The sequence below is a fragment of the Frieseomelitta varia genome, unplaced genomic scaffold (genome assembly GCF_011392965.1).
Source record: "Frieseomelitta varia isolate USP_RPSP 00005682 unplaced genomic scaffold, Fvar_1.2 scaffold_554, whole genome shotgun sequence".
Classification (NCBI taxonomy): domain Eukaryota; kingdom Metazoa; phylum Arthropoda; class Insecta; order Hymenoptera; family Apidae; genus Frieseomelitta; species Frieseomelitta varia.
Genome location: NW_025110317.1, coordinates 29,820 through 35,819, shown reverse-complemented (window position 1 = coordinate 35,819; position 6,000 = coordinate 29,820).

Genomic DNA, 6,000 nt, shown 5'->3' with positions numbered 1-6,000 from the left:
CGGCACGTGCGCTGCACAGTTATGCACTTTTTGTCCCCCCTCGTGTGTCGTGAAGCCTCGTCGGACCTGTTCGCCTCGGTTGACAATAGCAGAGCTGGAATTCGGTAGCCTGATAAAATGCTTTCACGAGAATTTGTCCGAGTGAAAGATCGTTTTAGTTCTTGCTCGGTGTGGTAGGGAATAATTCAAAGGAAGATTCGAAGTCACGACGATTTACGCGAATCTCACGGAGATTCTTGTCGACATTTGGACATTTGTCCCTTAATCTGTCGAAATAATTATTGTACAGTTTTGTTTGTTTGATTCACGTGATGTTTGTAGTAATAACAAGTTAAATATTGACATTTGAATTTAATATTTATTTAATTTAAATACTTATGTTTATTACAAGTTAAGTGAAATATTAAGCAAGTATAAAATATGAACCGATTGTTAAAGGAAAGTTTTCAAATTGAAGGATTTTCAATTTTAATTTTAATTTTAATTTTTCAAATTGTTATAAGATCAATCAATTTCTTTATTAGTTTAAATAATATATAAAAGGATCTGTAATTGAAGGCTCTTTATAATTCTTCGTAGTAAATATGTTTTCACTCATATATCTTCGCAAAAAGAGGTATATCATAGAAGTGATTTGTACTTTGTTCTTGTTCTATGTCTCAACGAGTAATTTAGTATTTAAACGCAGAAAGTAATGAAGATTTATATTGCGCGCGACATTTGGATCTTCGCGAGGGATGAGTTATGAAAATCGTGCGTCGTTTTAAAATCAGAAACCTCTGTTTTAAGCTAATTTATGCGTAAAGTTTTCACAGGCAGAAGCGCATGGTGGCGGTATAAATCAAACGGCTCGGGGCCGGATTAAAATTGATTCCATTTTCGAAATTCCGAATTCTCCCTTCTCGCCGGATGTTCTTTTGCGTTACGCGAGTTTTAACTTGAAAAACTTACGACCAAATCATTTAATATTTATTAATTTTCACTTTTCATATCGCGTTTCCTTTCTACGAGCAATTTCAGCTCAATCTTGGGGTTGTATCTCGCGATATTAGCAACCTGTCTGCGTTTTCTCTCCGCGCTTGCGACTGAGTTCAAGAGAACAAAGGAAGCGGCTAATAAGTAACGTCGTTAATTGCAGAAAGAGACGAAGCAGGAGGCAGAGGAACGCGCGAAGATATTACGAATGCGAGTACGTAATGAACATTTACGCGTGGATTAATTACCAGCTGCTTTGTATTATAATATTTCGTCTTTTATTTTACAACAATCGTACGTGGAGTTCAATTCACCTCGTGCCCACGGCTGTTATTTTTATCGCGAAAAGAATATTCTTGATGACTGTATCATCTGTCGTTGCTTGTTTAAAAGTGATTCTCCTTTCGTTCGTTTCACCAATTATTTTATCTTCTTTTAATTTCAGTGAAACTAAGATTCTAAATAATTAATTTGATTCGAAGAAGCAACATAAACAAACAGAGTGAAGTAGAAATCAGCAACACTGCAAATACGCTAACTCCAATTGCAAAGATTTGTACAATTTTCTAGATCGCCGTTTAAAACTATCACAACTTTCAATTTCAAAACGCGATCTTTCAGTTTCCTCAGCTCCAAAAATGTACCAATTCTATCTTTCATCGAGCTGCCACGAAATTACCAGCTGTAGTTACATTAATACCGATAATTGAATCGGATCAAACGATCTGTCAACCAAAGAGAAAAAAAATGAAACGACAGGTGAAGGGGAGCGAAAGAAGGATTAAAAAAGAAGCGTTCAAAGAGGGGTAGGGCCGCAAAGGCGCCTCGAGTCTGCACGCTCGTCCCAGCCGGAAATAAAAGAGCGCACGTGAGAGAAAAAGCGCGGCGTGGTGAGGAATGACGGAAAAAAAGATGGAGGAAAGGAGAAAGACAAGGATAATGAGATGCTTTATTAAACTACGGCCATCCCGTCCGCTAGTTTTTGCCAGTAATTACACGCTCGCACCTTAGCGAGTTACATCGGTGGCACGTCGTCTAATTGCTCTTAATTACGAACAAAAGCAACAGTATTAGACACTGCGACGCGTTGGGATCACGCGTGGCGTGACAGAGGCGACGAACAAACAGTTGCACATTCATCGATCCCCATAGATTTGGAATTATAATAACGTCAAACGTGAGCAGGCGTCCATACTTGCAAGAGTCAAAGTATAAAGCTTGTGTCAAAGATTATACAAATTAACAGTTTATCAAGAGCTACCGAAATAGTCGAAATAGTTGTGATCAGAATAGCCAAAACAATTTATGATCTTTGTTGTATATTTCGTGGACGTATTATTTTTTATAGATCCAAACGATGTTTCGTAAAATATACAAAATAAACAAAATAAAAAAATAATAAACAAGATAAAAAAATAATAAAACAAACAAAAGCTTGTGCACTGTAGTTTTTTACTTTAATGCCTCCGATGAGGAAATTTCATGCTTGAACCACTTGCGCTGGCAACTGATTGCGGACCATAACGAGTGACCGAACTGTATACAATAATTCGTCGCTTTCTTTTTAAACGATGTGATATCACTGGATAGAAATTATTGAGAAGTAATAAATTTATTATTTATTCTGTCTATTTTGTTTTACTTAAATATACTTAAAACTGAGAAAATATTGAGCAATTTTGGGACAAAAAATTCTCAACGTGCGTGGCACGTCATTCCAGCGCAAGAAGTTTAATGTGTAGGCTAAGCAGTTCTAACGTTAATGAATAATTTTCAAACAGGAATTGCTTTCTCTCTAGTTTATGTCGAGAACTCAAGAATTGTAAGACAATCATTAGACGATACAGATTATCATTAGCTTGAGGATACTTTCAAAGTGAGTGAAATAAGTGATTCTGAACATCACTTCTTGGACATCATTCGCGTATGACGATTCCAAGCATTCGGCGAGAAAACGCTCATGTTTCCTGCTTTTTTTCTAATGCAAAAGACCGCAAAAGAGTGTTCGAGACACCGTACTCTGAACTTTATAAATTACACTCGAGGGAGAACCCGATCGCCTCGTTCGAAAAGAAAACGAAACGGGCGCGCAAAGTCGAACACGGAACTAGGAAACACGCGAACGCTGTTGGATGAAATCTGATCATGGCGAGGCGAAGGCAACGAGGTGAGAGGATTAGGTATCTGGCGCAGTGGAATCGAGCCCGACGACACAGAAATCGACTCGTTCGAGAAGTCGGACAATTCAGCCGTTTCCCTCTTATTTCGCACTCAGCGTGCGTCGTACGTCGTTCGCCGGCCGTCATCTTCAAGCGGAACGTTATTTCGTTTTCACTGCTAGGGAAACGTGCTCCTCCGAATGTGTGTCAGGGTTGGTTGAAACGACAATTCACCGACTCTTCTTGTCCGCCTCTGTTCCACGATTTTTGTTAGCCTTAACTTCTGCTGAAACGCCACCAATCAGGAATCATTTTGCTTCAACTGAGAACAACTTGAGAAAATATTTCTGCGAATTCTGCGGCAAAGAAAGGGAGAAAGGGATTTAAAATGAGACTCGTTTCGTTAACGCAACAGAATAAACTGTGAGTGGATCAAGATCGGCAATATAAAATTTGTTGAAATTTCTGTACAAACATTTCTTTTACAAGAGTTTCTTTTGTAAGCTGGATAAAGAAGACTCGTCCGCCTCTGTTTCACGATTTTTGTTAGCCTTAACTTCTGCTCAAACGTCACCAATCAGGAATTATTTTGCTTCAACTGAGAACAACTCGAGAAAATATTTCTGCGAATTTTGCGACAAAGAAAGAGAGAAAGGGATTTAAAACGAGACTTGTTTCGTTAGCGCAACAGAATAAACTGTGAGTGGATTCAAGATCGGCAATATAAAGATTCAGCAATATAAAATTTGTTGAAATTTCTGTACAAACATTTCTTTTACAAGAGTTTCTTTCGTAAGCTGGATAAAGAAGACTCGTCCGCCTCTGTTACACGATTTTTGTTAGCCTTAATTTCTGTTCAAACGCCACCAATCAGGAATCATTTTGCTTCAACTGAGAACAACTTGAGAAAATATTTCTGCGAATTCTGCGGCAAAGAAAGGCAGAAAGGGATTTAAAATGAGACTCGTTTCGTTAGCGCAACAGAATAAACTGTGAGTGGATTCAAGATTGGCAATATAAAAATTCAGCAATATAAAATTTGTTGAAATTTCTGTACAAACATTTCTTTTACAAGAGTTTCTTTCGTAAGCTGGATAAAGAAGACTCGTCCGCCTCTGTTCCATGATTTTTGTTAGCCTTAACTTCTGTTCAAACGCCACCAATCAGGAATCATTTTGCTTCAACTGAGAACAACTTGAGAAAATATTTCTGCGAATTTTGCGACAAAGAAAGAGAGAAAGGGATTTAAAACGAGACTCGTTTCGTTAGCGCAACAGAATAAACTGTGAGTGGATTCAAGATCGGCAATATAAAGATTCAGCAATATAAAATTTGTTGAAATTTCTGTACAAACATTTCTTTTACAAGAGTTTCTTTCATAAGCTGGATAAAAGAAGACTATCTGCTCTATTTTTCACGCTGTTTATGTTCCAGCATTTCCCCGACCGATTCTTATCAAATTGGAGCGGAAATTCCAATGTTTATCATGTTCATTGAATTCGGAATAAACTTGCATAAATGCAAGACAATTGCCGGTTAATCCCCCTATGAATTATTCCAATTTAGAACTCGAAGAAGTAATTCGCCTAATTTTGATTAAAATTCCAATGTAACTGAATGACAAATCGAGAATTTCACGAGCCAAGTGTTTTCTTTCCTCGCGTAAAGCAAGGTTTCACTCTTATCCTTAAATTTAAGATTTCACGTCTAGTTTCTTACAAGAGATTACTTTGCAATTTCATCATTTGTTATTCTCGTGAACTGAGAAAACGAAAAATAAGCGATAATTGCAGAGAATAATTTACAACAAGTATTTTACAACAACAAGCCAATTTCAAAACTTCGATGACGAATAAAAATACGCCTACTTTCACGTTCCTTCGATCTTTCTGGCACGCAGTTTCTCCAACTTCCTCGTGCAAAAAAACTTCAGCCCGCAAAAAATTACACTTGATAACGTTTAATAATCTCTTGATCACTTGCCCTCGAGGTGATCAGTCTATCCAAGGCTCGATCTCTGCTTGTACGCAAATCGAATTTCGCCTAAATTTCGTCACGCGAGTGAACCGCCAGTCACCGACTCTCCTCGCCGCGAAACGAAACGAAACGCCACCAGATATATACGAGAGGAAGTGATTTCGCGCGAGTTTGAACGAGTGACTCATTCTCGCCGAAGCGACGGCTCGCAGTCCTTCGAGGAGCGAATCGATCGAACCTGTTGTTGTCGACCGATTGACAAGTAATTCGCGAGATCAACAATTAACGAGACACGAGGTAAAATTTCATTTCAATTTAAATTATACAGTTTCGTAATTAAATTAAAAGAAAAATGTCGAGGAAATCCGAAGCATGTTGCAACACTACGATCTCTCGAATGCGTGTGTTTGAAACGTAAGAATTGTGAGACAGGCTGTGGCTAGAAGGACAATAGCGAAAACGTGTTCGCGTTTGTCATTTATCAAATAAAATAGGAGATAAGTAGAAGGTTAGCTAAGAAGGTAGGCAGCGTAAAATTAAAGTTGCAACAGTAATTATTGCATTAACCAATTTGGAAGCTCAAAGCGTCGTAGAAAATGATATAAAATGATGTATGAATAAAATTCGTTTTCTATAAATTTTACTTCCTCTCCCCTCTATTTTCCTCAAGTTCAGCATGGAATAAACATCTTAAAATTATTATTACACTTGGTAATTTTAAAATTATTGTTACATTAGTAATTGTTTTAATAACCAATTTGAAGATTGCAAGTGAAAAATATAAACGAAACTCTCTCTCTCTTTATAAATTTCACTTCTGCTTCCTTTCTCTCCCTTCTATTTCCTGATGGAACAAATATCTTAAAATTACTATTACGACAGTAATTGT